We start from the raw sequence: 22,436 nt of genomic DNA, 5'->3' as shown, positions 1-22,436 counted from the left end.
TGCAGAATCAATCATTCTAGCAGAAGACAAAAGGAAAAAAAATGAGAAACAGATAATCAAAATAACTCTGTCTGTAAAGACCCTTGTTGCAAGCAGCCAAGGATATACTCAATCAGTGAAAGAAATGGTTTTGTTATGTTTTCTAAATGAAACTCTCTCATCTTTTCTAGTCCCTAATGTCACAGTACCAACCCTACTGGTGCCATCCCTAAACTAATTTTATCACCTCTGTTCTGTTCTTCCTCTCTAGATAATGTAAAGTAAGGGAGGTCTTTGTGATGAGGAGATTCATATTGAAATATACTTCCTTTGATTCCAATATCGTATTCTTGTACTATTTTTGAATTTATAGCTCTAACTTTAGTCTTATTATAAGTCAAATACACATTTGATGTAGAAAAAATAGAAATAAGACGAAAACAAATAAAAATCACCTTTAATACCTTTACCCTGGGAGGATCACTTTTAATAGTTAGAGATACAAATCTCAGATGGGTGCACGCAGAAATCACAGTTAACCCCTGATGGAAGTGTGTAGCTCTTTAACAATTTGGGGGATTACTTTTTATGAATTCTGAGTCGGCCATAAGACATGACCACAACAAAACTCTGTATTTATGGAACAGCTGACTTCTTCCTGCTGCTGGCACTGGGGCTAACCTAGAATCCCTCAGGGCCACTAGGAGACTGGTTGGTAGGGCCATGACCCTCATCCAACACTCATCCAGAGGTGGTGTTGCTGGATTAAAGGTATAGAGATATTTTAATACTTTTTGATAAACTGACATCTAAGAATGTCGGGTCACTTTATACTCCCACCAGTGGAGTATTTGTTTTCTGGCTTCTTAATTCTATGTTTTCTGATTTTTTTGAAATGTCTAGTAGCTAGAAATGGCATTTCTCTCTTTTAATCAACAATTTTTTCATTATTCCTGGAGATAAACTTTGTAATTTATTTATTGACATTTTTCTTCTCTCATCAATTGTCTGTTAATGCCCTTTATGCAAGATTTCTATTTTGGTATTTATTTATTATAAATTTTAATGACTTTTTAAACAATTAAGAATGTTAATACAACAGTTAACTTTTTAATTCTTCATAGGTTTATTATTTGACTTCAAAATGAATTAAAGGCTTAAACGTAAGACAAGACACTATAAACCCCCTAGGAGAAAACATAGGCAAAATATTCTCTGACATATATCTTAGCAATGTTCTACTAGGGCAATCTACCCAGGCAATAGAAATAAAAGGAAAAATAAACAAGTGGGACTTGATTAAACTTATATGCTTTTGCACAGCAAAGGAAACTATAAACAAAACAAAAGACAACCTACAGAATGGGAGAAAATATTTGCAAACAATGCAACTGATAAGGGCTTAATTTCCAGAATATACAAACAGCTTATACAACTCAATAACAAAAAAACAAACACCTCAATCAAAAACTGAGCCAAAGACCTAAACAAACATTTCTCCAATGAAGATATGTAATTGGCCAATAGGCACATGAAAAATGATCAATATAGCTAATTATCAGAGAAATGCAAATCAAAACTACAGTGAATTATCACCTCACACCAGTCAGAATGGTCATCATTCAAAAGTACACAAACAATAAATGCTGGAGATAAAAGGGAATGCTCCTACACTGTTGGTGGGAATGTAGTTTGGTGCAGTCATTACGGAAAATAGTGTGGAAATTCCCCCCAAAAAACTCAAAAAACAGTCTTACCATATGATCCAGCAATCCCACTCCTGGGCATATATCCTGATTTGTCTTTATATTTTGCTTAGAACGTTTGGAGGATTGGGTCAAAATTTTGAATAACCAATTTATAAGTGTTTTTCGTTATTGTTTTTGCTTTTGATCTCTTCCTTAAAATATTTTGTCACATCCAATATTGTATGTATATTAATTACTTTCTTTCAGTATTTTCATTTCTTTTTTTTAATTTAAAATTCTCATTCGTCTGAAACTTAATTTGTATTAAGTTGTAAGGTAGGGAGCTAATTGCTTTTGCTCTAGGTCAGCTGTTGCAGTCCATTCATTTATTCATTTATTCACTTATTCCACAAATAAGAATTAAGTCACTATTATCCTCCAGGCACTATTCTACGTGCTGGCATAGAGCAGTGAGAAAAAAGGGCAAAATTCCTGCCTCATGGAGTTTACATTCTAGTGAGCAGAGACAATTTATAAGTAAATATATATTTCCTACAATGATAAGTGCCAATGAAAAATAGAACAGCTTAAAGGAGATGGATATAGGACACTGTAAGAGTTGGTTAGGAAAACATATGTTGGGACTTTTGAGCAAAGAATAAGCTAGGGAGATGGGCAAGTGGTGTTCTGGGTGAAGAGCATTCTTAGTAGAACAACAATCAGTGCAGAGGCAGAAGCATGCTCCGCTGGAATATTGAGGGCAGCGCAGTGTGGCAGGAAAGGGGCCAGGTCGTGTGGGACCATGAGGACATTATGAAGACTTTTGCAGCTACTCAAAGTAGTTTAAGAAGGCATTAGAAGTTCTGAGTGGAGTAGTGATATGTTCTGGTTAGGTTTTTAAAGGATCACTTTGAATATTGCAAATATATATGCTTGGTTCCATCTCTCACGCTGTATTCTGCCCTACTGCTCTGATGTCTACCCCTATACTTTACAGTTCAGTAGTAAATGATTTATGATGTTATTTTGTTTAGCCAGACAGGTTTCCCTTCATTAGTCTTTGAAAAAAAATGTTTGCCCGGTTTTGTGCATTTTTCCCAGATAATATTTGGAAATACTTTTATGTTATATTAATTCAACTCAGTATATTATCAGAATTTTGTTTGAAATTGAATTAGATCTATTAGATACGTTTTAGGGATGTAGTCATGTAATACTATTTATTTCCATGAAGGTCATGCTAGTTTTCTGTCCTTACTCAAGTGTTACTTTGTCTTTCTTGGAAGAATTATATTGTTTACATAGTGTCTCTACACTTATTATTAAATTTAATTTTAGAATACTTATATTTGTATTGATTTTATGGAATGGTGTCATTTTGGGTTACATTTTCTCCCTAGCTCTTTCTGATTCTAAATTACTGCTAGAATTAAAATATATATAATTATATCTGATAACTTTAAAAAACTTGCTTGTATACACTAAAATTTTTAATTTGATTCTCTTCTGTTTGAGAAAAAAATCTTATTCCAGAAACAGTTTACACTTTTCTTTCCAATATTTATACCTCTTTTCCTTATGCCATGTATTGAGTCAACCAGCATGCTAGAAGAATATTAACTGCTTATGACAATTATGGGTATCTTTTTTTGTATCTGATTATTTCTGTAAATCTCTCTGATATCAATATAGCAGATATGTTTAATCTCATGTGCTAACTTCAAACAAACAGTAGTGACTGGTTATCTGAAATTCAGTTCTGAGAAAACGGGTTGAACACAAACAGTTCCGTGTCCAATTAATATTTCATGCCATGGACTTACAGACAGATGGTTGTTACTGGTCTAGAATTTTGTCTAATGCTAGCTGTTAATCTGAGATGATTTTTGTCGGGGGGGGCCCATACTTACAGAAGTTGTTAACAATATAAATTCTATCAGATTATATTTAACCCACACTTTCATACATGATCAAGTTCTCATGTGTTTGCTCATTTGTACTAGGAGTTGGGGGAATAGATGGCACTAAAGAAGCTGAAGACTTGTGTGAGGATCTTCCAGTTTTACCAGGGAGGACTAATCCTGTAAAAATCTAGTAAGCAAAGCATGTTGTTTTAAATTCTCCCATAGGAAATGAGGATGAAGATTAGTCTCCACTTTTTATCAAACCAGAGCATTCTGTCCTACAGAATGCAGCATTGCAAGGCAATTATCCATGCCAAATAGACAGAAATTTAACCATGTATATTTTGGTTGTCAGCACACACTGGAGGGCTTAGCCCCTCAAAGACAGGGTGAAGGAGTTTAACACAACACAACGCCACATACTCTTATAGGCAGGATGCCAGCACAAAGAGGTGGAGAAATTTGAGACACCTGTGTCCTGGCAGTTTGGGCCCCCAAATTCCTGTTGGTCTTTTAGATTAGGGAAAGGGTGAACCTCACCAGTGATAGCTCTTCAGGCAAAATAACAGTCCTGGACGCCTGCTTGGTCACAGCCCCATCACTAGATTTCCCAGAGTAAAGAGGCACATATTAAGACATTGATGTTAATATTAAAAGTTGACTTATCTCTTAGGGCAGGTGATTCACCTGGGTCTATGGAGGTGGTAAATTAATTTTCCATTTTAAATTCTATCTTCCACAAGCAGTTGAATATATAAACTGCATCATTTGCATTTGAATCAGGAAATATAACAACAGTAATTATGAAAATTCTTAGCTCTAGCTGCACATTAAAGTGTTTTTAAAATACTGATATCTGGACCCCAGCCCTAGAAAGTCTGATTCAATTGGTATGAGGTAAGGTCTTTGAATTCGTATCCCTTTAAAGAATCCTAGTCAATTCTAATTGGAGCAAAAGTTGAGACCTACTATATCACTGCTCCACCTCAAAAGATGCCCCTTTTCTAGTCAAACTCATTACATGTACCAAAATGTCAATTAAATAAAAATTGTTTAGGATTAATAAATATACTAAGACGACCTCCAATAAAATTAGTCACCTGGAGAAAGATTACAAAATTTCTTTCCAGAATAATTGGACTCAATAAAACAATAAGAACAAATCCCCAATGTCCCCAAGACTCCCCAGTATCAGGACACATATGTGAGATAATGTAATGATATGTAAGAATTTTAGTTTATCAGATGCCTGTATACTTTAAATTTTATAATGTTTAATAAATATGTCATGAGAATATTATACAAGAAGATGGATTACTTTTAAGTTAAAATAATAATGAAAAATTACTTATGTTAGTCAGAAAATATATCACAAATATTTATTGAGTTTATACTCTGCCACCTATTCTTTTAGGCAACAAGCTTTAAACACACCCATAGAAGTCTCTTCTTATCTACACTTGAGGGGAGAAGATGGACAACAAACAAATGAACAAATGAAGTAGCCTCGCTTTAAAATCATGACGTCTCTTAATAGGCTGTTAATGCCTAGCCACGATCACACTACATTTGCCTTTAACATTTACTCTCCCTTTCTCTTAAACTACTATTTCATTTTTTCTCCTTTCTCTTCAGTCTCCAACAGCCTTACCCTTCCCTTACTCTGTTGCTCTGCTTTTCACGCCATTGTGAATATGAAAGCCATCAGAAGGGATTCTCCGCATCTGCACGGGCATGTCTGCATCTGGAGCCATGATTGAATTGCCTTCCGTCCTGCTTTCATTCTCTCCGACGGTCACCATGTGCCACATTTCATCTCCTTCCCCATCTCACGGTTATCACCCAAGCAGCAACAATTTCTCCCTCCCCCCTGCCTATTTCCCATCAAAGTGCGAACAATCTGTAATGTATCCAATCTCATGAAGCAAATATATTAAACAATACCTATCCTAGTGTGGCCAGCTGTCGACCACATTGAAAGTCCCATGTCCAGGAACCCCATCCGACCCACGTAAAGGGGGTGGTTGGTGAGTCTACTTGAGGCCAAGTTTCTCTCTAGGCACAATCCCAGTTTTCTAATCTGTTACAGGAAAGCTCACTGACTCGCCCACTCTAATTCTTTTCCATTTACTTTCTGCAGCACAGAGGCTTTCTATCCCAGCGACTTTACCGGAAATGCTCTTATCAAAGCCGTCAACGGTGTCCGTAATGCTGAATCCGGCGGTCAATTTTCAGTCATTATCTTACTTGATCTGTCAGTTGCATTTGATGTAGTTTGATCACCCTTCCTTTTGGAACACTTTTGTCACTTGACTTCCAGACAGCTAATTTCTGTGGTCGTCTTCGGGTCATTTTTCTACATTTTCCTTTCATGTTTCTTTATTTTAAGATCTCTAAAATTGAAGTGCCCCAAGACTCAGTCTTCAGACCTCTTCTTTTTTTCATGACCTATAATCAAAACTAACATGGACATTGGAGGGAAATAATGAGCTAGGGAAGAGCTCATAAAAGAGATTAAATGCTGTACTTCAATTGCTAAATTAAGATATGTTTATAATTCATCCTATTCCAGTTACTGTGTAAGGTTTTAGGAATATGTTGTATTCAAAATAAACACAGAAAATAGAATTTTAGTTCTGTTAAAAGGATCACAAATGAGTAATGGCATTTTAAAGATATTTTAAAATATTCCTTTGGAAAATTTGTGCAGTCTAGACTGGATCTTTGAAAGGTCTTAGGATTATTTTAAATATTTCAAAAAGCACACAATGAAGATAATATATATAGTTAAGGTGTGAATCATGTGAGTGATGAAGTAATTGACACTTTTGTCTTAAGTTAATCAGAGTGCAGAATAACACCAAGAATAACTTATTTGTATTTGATGTTTACACTTTAACTAATTTTATGAAGAGACTTTGACAGAAACTAGAAATCCAAGCATAACAGCTACTGTCAGAAGAACTTGAATAGGCAGGCTTCTCACCCAGCTGGGATGTCTGCAATTGTAGTGCTGTAGATAAACAAGTTTCTTCCGTATAGCACAGGGAAGTATACTCAATATCTTGCAGTAACCTATAATGAAAAAGAATATGAAAACAAATATGTATATGTATATGCATGACCGAGCTATTATGCTGTACACCAGAAATTGACACAATGTTGTAAACTGACTACACTTCGATTAAAAAAAAAAGCAAATTATGTAGATTTGTTCATTCAGCATCCATTCCTTCTTTCTTGCTTGCTTTCCTCTACTTAAAATTGGCAAGCTAAGTAAAACAAAATCTAAACTATGTATTTCAGTCTTATTGCAGCTGGGTGTGTCCATGGCTATAGTACATCATCTTGCTAGATGAGATGGAAGCATTTGATATTGCTTCTTCAGCTTACTTCTTTTTGCTTAGAACAAATGCAGTACTTTGAGATGCAGAATCCAGTGCTAGGGATACCAGAGCAGGAAGCTAGAAGAAGCCGTTTTCTCAGTGGCATTGTTGAGCATCATTGCCTAAACCCATGAGCTTCTTACTCCCTGAGATAAATAAATACCTACTTGTTTACATTCCTTAGAACTCTTTTAGGTGCACCCAAGCAGAAATCCTATTAGTTACGATAGTGTTTCTTTCATATCCAATAATGTTGAAGTAAAATAAATCATTTGTACATATCTTCAGAATGGAATAGAGTTTTAAAAAATGTTCATTACTAAGTTGTTTGTTTTAAAAGTAGAATCTCTAAAACACACACACGCACAAACACATACACACACAAGTACTTAAAAATGAGAATCAAGGCAACAAAAAACCTGGGAAACAAGACAGTTACATTTTATTGCAGAAAATTGTAGGGTGAGGCTCAAAGAAAATTTCTATTAAAATTATGTGCAAAGTTTGATAAATTCTGAAGTGATGTTAAGCTTTAAGATGAATAAATTAAGTAATATTTTACAAAATGTAATTGAAATGTCTATAGAAAAGAAATCAGATAGTGAAAAGTGAATAGTGCAAAAGCAATAAAAAACATAACACCAATATTTTTATAATACTCTTATAAATTAATTATATACAACTTATGGGAAGCTGATTAATGATTAATCTATGTGTGATAGGAAAAAATATAAGTTGTTCACTGGTCGAGATCATTTTAATTGCAATCATTTGTAGTCTTGTGTGTTCTCAGGAATGCTGATCTGTTTTTGTACTTATTATTTGTAATTTTAATGCTTGATGTACTTGGGTTAGGTTTCTTCTTAAGAGGCAGTACAGTCTAGTGGTTAAGATTCATGCCTTTGGAGCCAGACTAGATTTGCATCTCGGCTCTATCACTTATTTGCTGTGCAATCATAGACAAGTAACTTAACTGCACCGAAGCTCAGATTTCTTACAAGCAAAATGAGAATAATAATTTCTTCAATGGGTTATAGTCAAAGGATTAAGTAAAATACAACATACAATATGTATAGAATCCAGTGCTTGTAATGCAGTAAGTACTTAGTGAACACAGGCTGTTATATTACTGATCCAAAGAAAAAAGAATTGGAATTCACATAAATTTTTGCCATACTTCTTTTGATTCCATTACTTTCTTTCTCTCTTATACAAACTTCATTTTGATTTTTTAAAAAAAAAATTTCAACATATTAGAAGAATATATTTTTTTAAATCACAAAATTATTTGAATTTGACACTTATTAAGGACAGAAAACATGTTTTTGCTACATCTCAGATTTTTAAGGAAATCCTTAAATGCCAAAATGTCAGTTAACTGGAGTACTGAGCCTAATGTGTATTTGTCACTTTCTGAAAATAGAGATCCTTTCTAAAGTGTCAAAATGTGGGGCAGTTTAGTGCAGAACAGGCAAGGATAGGATCTTTTTGAAGTTGTTGGCAGTGGTTACTGGCACTAAGAGGAATGGGTCTAGTCTGGTACTGGAGCCCACGCAGGACTGGACCCATGAGAAAGTGTTAACTGATACCCACTGTTCTGGTTCAGTCTGTTCAGAAATTTATCAGTGAGTAGGAGTACAGAAAAGGCAGTTAGGCCAACGAACTTCTTTCCTCTCAACAACTCTGGCACAATTCATTGCTGTTATTTAAAAATGGAAGAGAAGTAATCTAATAGTGGTATTCAGTTTATAGAATATATGTGCATCAAATCATCTTGTTGTACACCTGAAACTTAAATGTTGTATGTCAATACTATCTCCATAAAACCAGAAGGAATGGAAGAGAAGAAGAAAGAAAGGAAAAAATTATTCGGTTGCCTTCTTTTATCTCTCAACAGACACAAGACCCACTGAGGATTTTGCCATCTTTTTTTTTCCCCCAGATTTCCCTTTCTGGCCTAAAGTGGACTATTAATTACAAAATCAGACTTGTATAATGTGGTTACTTGGTGGAACAATCTTTTGTAGTTGAGAAAAAATAACATGTACAGTTCCAACAATTTTAATGTGTTCAGTTTATATCAACTTACATTCCTCCACACAGAAAATCCAGAAGATTTTTTGTACACGTTCACATATTTTTTTCCCTAATGGAATAATGAAAAAAATTAAACAGCAGTTCACACGTTAAGGCCTTAAGTATATACAAAAAATTTGAAATATTTTTACCAAAAAATTTCTCAGCAAGAACACTATGGTGGCCAGTATGTTCCCTTTTTTTCCCCAAGGTCAGTTTTCCAGACTAAGAAAGAGACTATAGACCTGGAAATTCATGATGTATTGTCCTTTTTATATCTTGTTGAATTCAATTTGCTATTACATGGGTGTTCATGAATTATACTGGTCTATAGTTTTCTTTTTTTATAACGTCTTTGTCTGATTTTCTATCAGAGTAATACTAGCCTACAGAATTAACTGGAAAGTTTTCATTCCTCTTCTATTTCCTAAAAGACTTTATTAAAGTGTTACTTATTCTTTAAATATTCTGTTGAAACCGCCAGTGAAGCCATTTGCTCCTAGCATTAATTGTCTGGGAAAGTTTTTAACAATAAATTTAATTTCTTTAAAAGATATAGAGCCATTTAAGTTATTTATTTTTTCGGTGAGATTTTAAAAATTTTGTAAATTCCAAACATTTTCAAATTTACTGGCATGAAGCTGTTCATAACATACTCTTATTATCTTTAAGATCTGTCATATCATCTCCTCTCTCATTCCTGATATTGGTTAATTTGTGTTTTCTCTCCTTTTTTTCCTGATTAGCCTGGGTAGAGGTTAATCAATATATTGATCTCTCAAAAAGCAAGTTTTTAGTTTAGTTCCCCAATTTATTTTTATTTCTTTGATTGAATCCAAACTTCCTCCTCATAATTTTCCTTCTGCCTAAAGAATTTCCTTTAACATTTCATGTAGTTCTGATCTACTGATACTGAAAATTTCTAGTACTTTAAAGTATCTGGAAAAATCTTTAATTCACCTTTATTTTTGAGAGATATTTTCACTGGGAATAGAATTCTATATTGACTATTGTTCCCTGTTAGAGTTTTAAAGATGATACTCTACTTTCTTCTTGGCATTGTTTCCTGTTAGAAGTCCATTCATTTGTATCATCATGGACCTGTGCACTGAGACCTTATTCTCTGATTGCTTAGAGTAGTTTCTCTTTATCACTAGTTTTGCAATCTAATTATGATGCACACTTTTACCCCAGTTGGAGTTCACTATGCTCATTTGTTTCTGTGAGGATAACGTTCATCAAGTTTGAAAATTTTCCATAATTACTTCTTCATCATTTTTTCTTTTCCCATGTGCCACTCTTTGTAACTCCAAATATTTTTATATGGAGCCACACAAAGTTCTCTTATAGCTAACTGATCATCAGTTTATACTTACCAGTTTTTTCCCTGTTTCATTTCAGATACTGTTGATTGTTAGATCTTTAAATTGAATAATCTTTTCTTCTACAGGATCTAATCTGTTGTCAATCCTATCCTGTATTTTTTTCACCTCAGACATTATATGTTTTCATTTCTAAAAGTTCAATTTTTGCATTTTTTATATGTCCCATGTCTCCTTAGTAAAGTCATAATTTTCTCTATATTGTTGAAATATAGAGTATTTTTATAATAGCTTAATAATGTCTTTTTCTAATAGTTTTATATTTCTGCCATTTCTGGACCTTTTCCCACTGATTGCTTTTCTATATATTACTAATCATATTTTTCTATTTGTTGCATACCTGTTAATTTTTGAATGGATCTGGGACAAATTTTGTGTCACTGGATTTTTTCATATTCCTTTGAATATTTTTTTTAGCTCTGTTCTCAGAAACAGTAAATTATCCTGAAAACAGTTTTGTCCTTCAGAGAGTCATTTTTAAGCTTTTTTAAATGGAAGAACAGATTTATTTTAGGGTAAATTTAATCCTATCACTGAGGATATACCCCTTGAGTCTTTAAGCAAAAGCTCTATTACTAAGCTTCTCCTCTCTGACCATTGAAAACACAAACCATTCCCAGTCCTGTGTGAGATGAAGAGACTGTCCTGCACGCGCCTTTGTTTACGTTTCCCAGACCTTGGTAAGGTTATTTTTATGCTTGACTTTATGAGTTGACGTTTTAGGGGGAAACCTCTGAATATCTTAAGAGCTCTTTACATTTAAAACTCTCTTTACTCCAGTACTCTATCTTGTGAATTCTAGCTGTGTTTACTTCTTCAAATTTTCAACAGTAACTGCTGGGATCTGTTTGAGTTCCCACTCTTTCATGTGTCCTGAAAATTCTCTGCATGTAGTAAACTGGTTAAGTTATATGATTCTTGAGTTTTCTCTGAGGTCACACTGCCTCTCGCTCCTTGTTGCATCATATCTAAAAGCTGTTGTTTTATAAATTTTATCTCATTTTTTAGTTCTTTAAGGCTGAAGTAAGTATGTTCCCTGTTATTTCATTATGCCTGCAAGCTGAACTCATACGATGTAAATTTAAGTCAAGAATTGACTAATGTAAAAAGTTTATCCAATATATGTTGGTTTCAAAACATTCACGTCATTCTTTATGAGGGTTTTTCCTCCCAGAACTACTTTTACAAATTATTATTATCTCTTTATCCATATGTGTATATCAATCAATCTATATCCATCATGTGTCATCTATCAATCATCTCTATTTTTTGAGAGCCTCAGTTGTTTATATGTAATATGATTTGCCAACAAATCACAAAAAATTGAAAGCAAAATTGTTAAAGGTAACTTAGTTCATTGCCTTTTATATAATGAGGTAACATACGCACTGTGCTTATCTAACACCTAATTCATTTCATGAATTATTCATTGTTTTTGTTGCTTTACTGCTGTTGTTTCCATTGTTACTTAAATGCCCACTTTATATCCATTAACTACATTCACTTGTAACCAATTGGTTCAGTTCATTTCCAAAAAAAAAAAAAAATTTATGAAGCTTCTCATCAAGTTGCTACTATGGTGAGTGTTTTATCTTAATTTAAAGAGAGTTATAATACTTCAAAATGTTTATGCAAAAAAAATGTTAATGCATATGATGTTTTGTAGTTCTATGAGAATGTTTCACAAACACTTTTAGTTTCCACTGGACAAGTAGTTGGTGACCTGTCAGAAGCATATTACTGAATAAGGGTACACTTTGGTTCAGTATAGCAATACTTATGCTTTTATGGATTTATATTATGAAATTTTTGAGGTCAAAGTCCATCACGTTTTTTCCTTCCCTCAAAAGAAGAGTGCTAGGGTCACTCTATGCACTGAGTAGAGTCTAGTTGAATTATTTACATGGAAATAAATAAAACAAAAACATATTTGTTCCTATTTTTTCCTTTTTCAGTTTTATTATGTAGAATTATTACAATTCGACTGCACATACACACTGTATTGCATGTAAATACATATATACAGTATATTGCACTTTTTTTTAGTTTACATATATGTACTAATTATTGTTTCTAAGAACGGATGATTTGTTCCTATTTTTAAACTGAGGTCCTCCAGAAAGAAAACTAGTTCTCCTGCTTACCCTGTCTAAATAAATATATCACAATTATAAATCATGCAGTTGTTCTCAAAAACATCCAAAGAGAAAAATCACACATGAGGAGGCTAGTTTAGAACCATAGCTATGAAGACAATTGTCCCTGTGTGCATGTGTGTTCAATATATTTGTCTGTATAAGAGTGTGTATGTGAAAGAGAGAGAGAGGAAGAGAGAGAGTAGGGGTTAGGGGAAGAGGTTGAAAGCAGAAGACAGGAAAATGGACTAGTCAAGAGGTAATTTTTTAATTAAGATTGTAAGAATATAAGCAAAGCATATGTGAAAGCAATTTGTAGATTATAATTTTTATGCAAATCTAAGTTGTTATTATTTTGACCATAGTTACCCACATTTTGGACATAGTTGCAATTATAGTTCAGTGACTACTGAATCCCAGTTGAATGGTTTCAAACTAACTTGGGGATGATCCTGGTAGAATCTGATTAGCTCACTGATTTTAAACTTGACACATTTGATCCCAGTGCATATTGCATACCCACTAGAACAGCTCTGAGTTTTAATCCTTAATGTCTAAATCCTATGATAAGAATTTCTAAAACCTTTCGCAAAAAAGAATTAATACTATTTCAATTTTTCTGAAATTGTTCTGTCAGCTTCACGAATCTTTTCCATTATACGTTTAATATTTGAATTTGGGTTTATTTTTTATAAGGTAATATATTTCAGTCTACTTGATCCATCTAGAAAATCAGGTGACTTCCATGTTTATTTATTGTAAAAAGGTTTTGTGACAGTGAAATACAATACCCCTACCTAAGAGTCAAGCTTTGATTAACTTTTCTTTGTCTCACACATTAAAGAGTACCAGGAAATGTGCTGGAGGGGGATAAAAAGTTACCTACTTGGGATCGATGTCAAAAAATTCCTGTGTTTTAAAATTTTGCAGTATTTATTAACCATATATTTGATTTTGTAATCTTTTCTGTCTTATGACAAAACATGTATATATCCTACAATAATTCATTAATACACATATTGTTATAGAAATTTTCAGATACTTCTTCCTAAATTTAGGATGAACTGTGTTATACCTATTTTTTTACAAGCTTCTCTAAAAGTAGCTGAATATTTTATTTATAGCCACGCTCAGTATATTGATATTAGATTTTCAGTGTTACATTTGGCATCTACCAGGTGCCAAATCTTATTCTAGTTGTTTTCATACATACACTTTATCTCTTGTTCCATCAATTACTCAGTTTCTTCCTTGCATTTTCCCACTGCCCTGTCTCTGTATTCTTCTTTTCCTATTTCTTTTTAAAAATAGTCTTTAGAACAGTTTTACATTCCCAGAATTGAGTAGAGAGGACAAAGTTCCTAGATATCTCATCCCCACACATGCATAGCCTCCCCAACTATCAACATCACACAGCACAGTATACATTTTTTACAATCCACCCATGTCCCTGTGTTGACACATCATTATCACCTGAAGTCCATGGTTTACATTAGGGTTCACTTTCATTGTTGTACACTATATGGGTTTTGACAAATGCATAATGATATGTATCCATCATTATACTATTATAGAGAGTAATTTAACTGCCCTAAAAATCTTCTGTGCTCTGTCTCTTCATCCTGCTCCCCCTCTCAACCTCTGTCAGCCACAGATCCTGACTGGGCCCTTTCCAGCATGTTATACAGTTGGAATCATATGGTATGTAAACATTTCAGATTGGCTTCTTTTACTTAGTAATATGTATTTAATATATCTCCATGCCTGTTCATGGCTTGATAGCTCTTTCTTTTTTTTTGTGCTAATAATATTCCATTGTCTGGATATACCAGTTTATTTATCCATTCACTCGCTGAAAGTCATCTTAGTTGTTTCCAAATTTTGGCAATTATGAAAAAAGCTGCTATGAGCATCTATGTGTGGGTGTTTGTGTGGACATGTTTCCAACTCCTTTGGGTAAATACCAAGGAGCATGATTGTTAGATCGTATGGTAAGAGTATATTCAGTTTTGTTGGAAACTTCCAAACTGTCTTCCAAAGTGGTTTTAACATTTTGCATTCCCACCAGCAATGAGTTTCCATTGTTATACATCTTTGACAGCATTTGATGTTGTCAGTATTCCAGATTTTGGCCACTTTAATAGATGTGTGGTGGTATGTTATTATTGTTTTAATTCATAATTCCTTAATGACATATGAAACAGAAGTTTTTGTTATTTTAATGAAGTCCTATTTATTTATTATTTCTTTTGAATTGTTCCCTTGGTGTTGTATCTAAAAAGTCATCACCAAATTCAAGGTCATCTAGAGTTTCTCCTATGTTATTTTCTAAAGGTTTTATAATTTTACATGTAACCATTTAGGCCTATAATCTATTTTGAGTTAATGTTTTTTGAAAAATGTAAGGTCTGTGTTTAGATTCCTTTTTTTTTTTTTTCGTACATGGATGTTCCATTGTTCCAGCACAATTTGTTGAAAAGATTCTATTTCTTTCATGCTTACAAAAACACTCAGTCCTACCTTAGCTAAACAAAACGTTTTAATTTGACCTGACCCTTTCCTATCATTGTTTCCTTTGCTGGTTCTTCTTCTTCTCTTCCACCCTAATGATAGAAGTTCTAAAAAATTTATATTTGTTTCCATTCTCTTTCTTCTCTGTATTGCATCTGTAACCACTAGCTTTCCATGAACTCAAAACTCTTTCCAATAACCGCTTTTGACTTTTCCTTTTCCCCCAAATTGTCTGTTGCCAAATCTTATAAGTCACACAGGTTTTATTTCCATGTGTCTTTTTTTCTGTCCCTTCTGTCCCACTTACATACATATCATTATAGTTCACATGTTGTCACATCTCACCTGGATATTGGTAGTAACTTCTCAGCTGGCTTCCCATCATTGGTCTAAACTCATTTCTATTCATCCTACTCTATTGCTAAACCAATTTTTCATACAGTCCAAATCATGTTACAGTTCTTAACTAAAAATTCTATTATTTGAGCTTTCAGCATTGCCCCAATCTATCTTTTAAGCTCTTTTTTTCAAGTAGATTGTTAGAAGTTTGGGTAAACTTTGTATAAAATGATTATGAAGGCAGGCAGCAAGTCTCAAATATAGAATTTGTTACGAATTTGACATTTGAAAGCTTCTTCTAAGATAGATCTATAAACCCAGAAAAACAAACCAACAAAGAAAAAACTTCCTCCTTTTAAAAGAGCCATGTTGTTCCTCTCTGCATTCCCAATTAGCTATCAAAGGATGGGGACAAGTAAATTGCTTGGACTGTTGTGGTACATTTGCTCTCATTTACACTATAATTCACTTGTGACTCTCCTTCAAAAAATGTCTGATCACTGAACTGTAAATATAACTATAGTTGCTGCTCTGAAATGTGACTGAAGCTGACTCCCTGTGTTGATGTGGACATCTGACTTCATAACATGGTTATATGCGAGAGTAAGAATTTTAGAGAAAATCATGGCAAACAAAAATATGTTATTAACTAGTTTGTCATTATCCATTCTGAGTTGAAAGTTTTAGCCACTAGAGAAATTCTTCTGATTTGATACTAAGGTTGAAATATTCTTCGTATCAAGGAACATCTCCTTCAGGGGCGTTTAAAAGTACACTTAATATTTTATACTAAAATATTTTAAACGTATTTCTTAAAATTACAAAATTTAAAGAACATGTTTGTCAATGCCCTCATACAAGAATTTTTCAGGAAACTAGTCTCAAAAAATACTATTATTGGAATAATTTCTTCCCTTTCCCACACCTCATTCTGGGATCATTCCTATGAATATAAGAACTATGAACCAGGATGTGAAAACGACTGTTCAGCTAAAATAATCATCATTAAATCAAATATATGGATACAATTTGTAAGTGATACACTTTAATAAAAAAATAGTTTAAATAAACAAGATGGAAAAATGTATACCACACAAAACTAGCCTAAAGAAAGCTAGAGAAATCTCACAAGAATACATAGAAAACTATTATAATTAATAAATTTATCAAGATCTCTGGATACGAAATTAATATGAAAATTAATTATATTCTCATAAAAAGATAGAAAATATAACTTAAATGGCATAGCTTAAAGATTATCAAAAAGCAAAAAGACCTGAGAATAAATCTAAGAAAATTTATCTAAGACTGCAAGATAGAAAACTATAAAACATTATTGACAAAAATTAGAGGGCACCTAATTAAGTGGAAGGATATAATATACCCATGAACAGGAAATTTCAGCACTGAAAAAAGAACTCTCTCCAAACTGATCTACAGATACAAGCAATCTTACCGAAAATGCCAAAAGTTTTGCAGAAAGTCAAGATTATTCTAAAATGTTTATGGAAATGACAATACCCAAGAATAGCTAAGGTAAACTTGGAGAAGAACAAAAATGGAACACTATGTTATCATACATCAAAACATAATACAGAGTTATTTTAATTAGAGTTGTATTATTGTAGGTATAGACAAGAGACCTCATGAAGTAAATAGATATTTCACAAGGAAACCTACACTGTGCAAACACTTAATTTAGGAAAAAGGAGATACTGATAAGCAAGGTCCTCTCAATAAATGGTTCTGGGTAAATTGTATATTTGCATGAAAAAAAAAAATGAATCCTGACCCCTTCTTCACACAACTCACAACAGTTAATGCCAGATGTATCTAAATGTGAAAATTCTAACTGGAGACAACAGTTTCCAGTAGACTTCAAATAGACAAAGATTTTTAAATATAATGCAAAAAGTATTACCACAAATTAAAAAAATAATAAATGGCTCTATTAAAATTTCAAATTTCTGTTCATCAAATGTTTCTATCAGGAGTGAATTTCTTAGAAAATATTAGCAGCACATATAACCAACAAAAGACTCATGTTACAGAGAATTTGTAAATCAATAACAAAATGACAAAAAACCCATTTAAAAATGGGTGGAATACTTGAAAGGAACTTCACAAAACAGCATAGCCAAATGGCCAAAAAATATATGAGGATAGACTCAACGTGATTTGTCATCAGGGAAATCCAAGCTGCAATGCCAGTGTTACTACAGCGTATCTACCAAAAAAGGTAAATTGACAAACCAAATAGTGTTGATGGGCATGGTGATCAACTAGACACTCAAGCAGCACTCATAGCGATGTAATAAAAAACATTTTTTCAGTGTTTACTACAGCCAAATGCACTCAGATCTCAGAGCATTCAAAGGAAAGGAAGTGAACCTAAGGATGGTTTGAGTTCTCTTTGTAATACCATCTTCTCTTTACCTGTCTCCCTTTAGACTTTTCTTCTAACTGGGTCTTCTGACCATCCTCAGGCCTCATTCATCTCTTTATATCCATAGATTATTTTCCATATTTTCTGTCTGACAGTTCCCTGTTAAGCTTGGTACATTATCTGGGGGCTCATGTCCTGCATCAATCAGTGTGGTCCAAAAGAACTTTCTGCAATGACGATGATGTTTTTCTTTGTGTTGCACCACATAGTAGCTCCTAGTCATATATTTGAGCACTTGAAATATGGCTGGTGTGACTGAGCAATCAAATTTGACTATATTTTCATCATTTTAATTAATATACTTGTTTCTTTTATTGGGCTATAAATGATATACAATAAACTTTCCATACTTAATGTGTGCAATTTGGTAAGTTTGATTGTGTGCTACATAAGTGAAACCATTATCACAATCAAGGTAACGGATAAATTTACCATCCCCCAAAAGGCTTCTTGTGCCCCATGGCAATCCTTTTCTCCTGTCTGTCTCTAGGATAGAAAAACCACTGCTTTGACTACAAAATTCTCCAATTAGCAAGGATCTACTTATGTATAGGTCAATTCATCATTGCACTGAGAGTTGACATGAAGTTTCTCTTGTTCAAAGAGAAATAAGAGAAATCTCCAAAGAGAGGCAAGAAGAGTGATAGGAATCAAATATGAAGAATATTTATTTGAATATATCTTGTACTAGTAGCCATGGACTGTGAGGAATCTCATGAAAAGATTGGGTTAGGCTGATGGTTTCTATAAAATAGACATATGCTGGGGAAGGGAGGCCTTCACCAAATGTAGAGTACCAAAGACAAACCCCTCATTTCCCTAGGACTGACTCTGACTGTGGCATTCCCTACTTTGCTGTGGTCAAAATCAGATGTGTGCCTTTCGCTCACTATAACTGACAGCTCTTACCATTGAGAAATATCTGTCATAATTTATTTTCCATGTGATTCACTGGCTGTGTTTTAGAGCTACTAATGAGGAAGAAAACAGTCAATTTATGGACAAGTTCTTTTGCCCTCTTAACTTTCTGTGCTCTGCTTGAATCAACCACAACATAGTTAATTCCCATTAGGGATTCCCTGTCTATCAACAATGCAAGAATTTAACAGACACATGCCAAGTAAAGCTGTAAGAGTTCATAATCTTGAAGGACATTGTGAGAGCCGTTTTACATTCACATAACAGGCACTGAAGTGAGACTAAAAAGGAGTTCCATTTAACTTTTCATTATCTCAGGGAAAAGACAACCAAAACATTTTTTTTAATCCTGGCTATGAAATCCTTTGAATACCTTGAAGCAGTAGCAGCTCATTTAAAAAAAAAAAAAAAAGGTTATTTTCAGGGAGGTTGTACTCAGTATGGGTAAGTGACAAAGAGTTTGTTGTTTTCAGTATCCTCAAGCGGTCACACTGTTAGACCTTAATCATTTGTGTTTACTGTGCCTTGTCATGTTGTTAGAATATTTTTCCACCCATGACCCAAGGAATGTAATTAAACATGTTATTGCAACATTCAAAAGAAAACAAAAATCATACAGGCTACTCGTCTTTTGTTTTATTTACCTTCAATGTTTGGACCTGAATTTTCATATATTGGTTGTTATTAAATTTTAATCCTTGATCTTTCTGTTGTAATGTTAAAAGGAAAAAGTAGCAGTAAGTGTTTGGCTTAGACATTTTCAACAACAGTAAGCTTATACCTACCTAAAATGTACTTTTAGAAATGTATTATTTGAAAATATCTACAGTAGATTACTTGGTATCCTCCCAAAGATACGTCTATCCAGAACCTCAGAATGTGATCTTTGTAGATAAAATTAAGGCAAGGATCTCAAGATGAGATCATCTTGGATTAGGGTGGGTTCTAAATCCAATGACGAATCATTTTAGAAAAGACCGAAAAAGGAGAATACAGAGACACCAAGAGAAGGCATTGTGAAGATGGAGAAAGAGACTAGAGCCATGCTGTCACAAGCCAAGTAGCATCTGGAGACACCAGTGGAAAGGAAGAGGAAAGGAAAACGTTCTCTTCTAGAGCTTTCAGAGGGAGAAGTCCCTGCTACCACCTTGATTTCAGACTTCTGGCTCCAGAACTTTGAGAGAATAAATTTCTGTTGTTTTTAGCCACCACAGTGGGGTTATTTGTTACATCATCCCTGTGAAACTAATACAGATTTTGTTACTGGAAGTGGGATGATGCTGTAACAATACCTAAAAATATGAAAATGGCTTGGAATCAAGTAATGGAAAAATTTGAGGCATGAGATAGAAAAAGCCTAGATAATCCTGAAGTGACTGCTGGTAGAAATATGAACATTAAAGAGTATTCTGGTATGGACTCAGAAGGATGTGAAGGGCATGATGGAAAAGCTTCTGTCATTGGAGAGACGGGGAGAGAGTCATGAAAAGAATGTTGGTAGAAATATGTACATCAAATATGCATGCGGTGAGGTCTTAGACCAAAATGAAGAACATGTTATTGGAAACTGGAGGAAAGGCAGTCCTGGTTAAATAGTGCAGAAACTTGGCTGAATTGTATTCTACTATTGGAGGGAAGCTGACCTTGTAAATAATAAATTTGGATATTTAGCTGAGGCACTTTCCAAGCAAAGTATTGAAGGTGCAGCAAGAAGTTGCTGCTTATAGTGAAATGAGAGAGGAATGAGATAAATTGAAGAAAAAACTGTTAAGCAAAGATGAACCATCATTCGATGATTTGGAAGATTCTCAATCTATCCAGATTGCAAAGGATGCTAAAATTAGGAAATCACCATTGGAAAAGTTTACCTTAGAGAGAACACCAAGGTTGTGGCTGGATAAGCCTTTGCCGAAGAGATGAGGTGACTAATGGATCCAATTATCTGTCTGAGCAGAAGCCAGGAATAGAGATAGGATTATCCAAGAAAAATCTGTAGAGATCCTTTTGTTTAACCATGTGGATTCCCATGACATACATGGAAGGCTTACAGAGTTTTTAAAAATGTTCTACCAGCAGAAATATTGCCAGCTTGGACTGAAATGGGCAGAATCTGGATGAAATGTAAGAAGATTGTCAGATTTGGGGAATTGTATGGGCAGGGAACAGGCTGATACAGCTCAGCAGCAGAAAGCATACGTTAGCCTTCAAGAAACAAAAAGAAAAGACTCTGAGGCAGAGCCTTGCATGCAGAGGCCAGGGCCACGGGCCCAGGGGCAGAGGCTTGAACCTTGGATTCAGGGGTGGAGGCCAGCAGATCCCTAAGCCAGATGGCAGTGGGGTTGCTACTGTCACAAGCACTGTGAAGGGCAACAGAGTCAAGGGCATAGAGTGTGAAACCAAGAGCCAAAGAAGACAGGCTGGATATAATATCTATTTCTGGAAACAAGTGAGCAAATGTCTAGGGAGACTATTTCCAGGATACAGAACCTAAAATTAAAAATAAACATATGTTAAAATTCTTTTTGTAAACAAAGCCAGATTCAGAGCAGTAAGCAAGCTGTGAAACTGGCATTTCCTTGAGGGCAGCTGCCAATACCTAGAGCCGAGATTTGAATGAGTATCTGTAGAAGAGACAGGAAAGGAACCTTGGGAGCTACTGGGGAGCCAAATCAGAGACACCCCAAATACTAGCAGGTAATATGAGTATTGAATAAACTAGGGAAAGGGGGTAAACGCTATCCTGCTGTGGGGGATGTGAAGACATCTTGCTTAATTTATTACAGAAGTAAAAATAATTCTACAAGTGTTAAGAAGCAATAAGAAGCAGATGTAAATCTAAACAAATACATGCATTTAAAAATAAAATAGAATTCATAGAAATAAAAAATATATAAATCAAAATTAAATTTTTCAATGTTGAACATAGCTAATGAATATGAAAAAAGATCTAAGAAAGTTGCACAGACAGACTAGAAGAGGCAAATATTAAAGATGGGATAAAGGAAGTTGGAAAATTAAATGAAAATATAAAATATACGTTTAATGAGAGTCCTAGAAGAAGGGAATAAAGAGAGGAGGAAGGGCAATATTCAAGAGAAAATGACTTAAAATTTTCCAGAACAGAAGAAATACATGAGTCTTCACTTATAGGAAGCACAATGGATGCCAAGTGTAAAAAATTTAAAACAAATTCATACGCAGATACATCAAATAAAAATTCAAAGCATGGAATGATTGAGAAGATTTTCAAAGATGTCAGAGGGAAAGAGAGAGAGAAGAGAAAGAGAATGATTGCTTTAAAATTTAATAAAAATAAGCTCATATATAAGTAAGCATTGACAGTATAAATTGCTAGCAATTATGTGTAAATGAAAGGGCTAAAAATTAAGGTAGACACAATCTTGAACTAAAATTGCAGATTATATTGAAAGATGATAATCAGGGTTCAAATGTTTCATAATCCTTTCACAATTAACTTTAGACTTTGTATGGTTAAATAGGCAAGTTAAAATTTTTAAACCGTGCAAATTATGTAACTTCCAATTTAGTTAAGGGAGAGGGGATCATAGCACTTATAGGACATTTACTATGTGCAAAAACTGTTCTAAATGATTTATGTGGTTTAAATTGTTTAATCCTAAACACAACCTTAAGAAGACGATGCTGTTGTCA

General features: G+C 33.9%; 1 long non-coding RNA gene across 1 annotated transcript; it reads left to right on the top strand.

The window, feature by feature from the left end:
* The first annotated feature begins 534 nt into the window (after positions 1-534).
* LOC116663721 lies at positions 535-21,976 on the top strand. The gene is made up of 3 exons (XR_004320009.1): positions 535-611; positions 9,073-9,079; positions 21,966-21,976. It is a non-coding gene; the product is annotated as an uncharacterized LOC116663721 (long non-coding RNA).
* Positions 21,977-22,436: the final 460 nt, after the last annotated feature.

The sequence above is a fragment of the Camelus ferus genome, chromosome 5 (assembly GCF_009834535.1).
Source record: "Camelus ferus isolate YT-003-E chromosome 5, BCGSAC_Cfer_1.0, whole genome shotgun sequence".
Classification (NCBI taxonomy): Eukaryota; Metazoa; Chordata; class Mammalia; order Artiodactyla; family Camelidae; genus Camelus; species Camelus ferus.
Note: the sequence above shows the minus strand (reverse complement) of the source record. Positions and strands in the feature narration are given on the sequence as shown.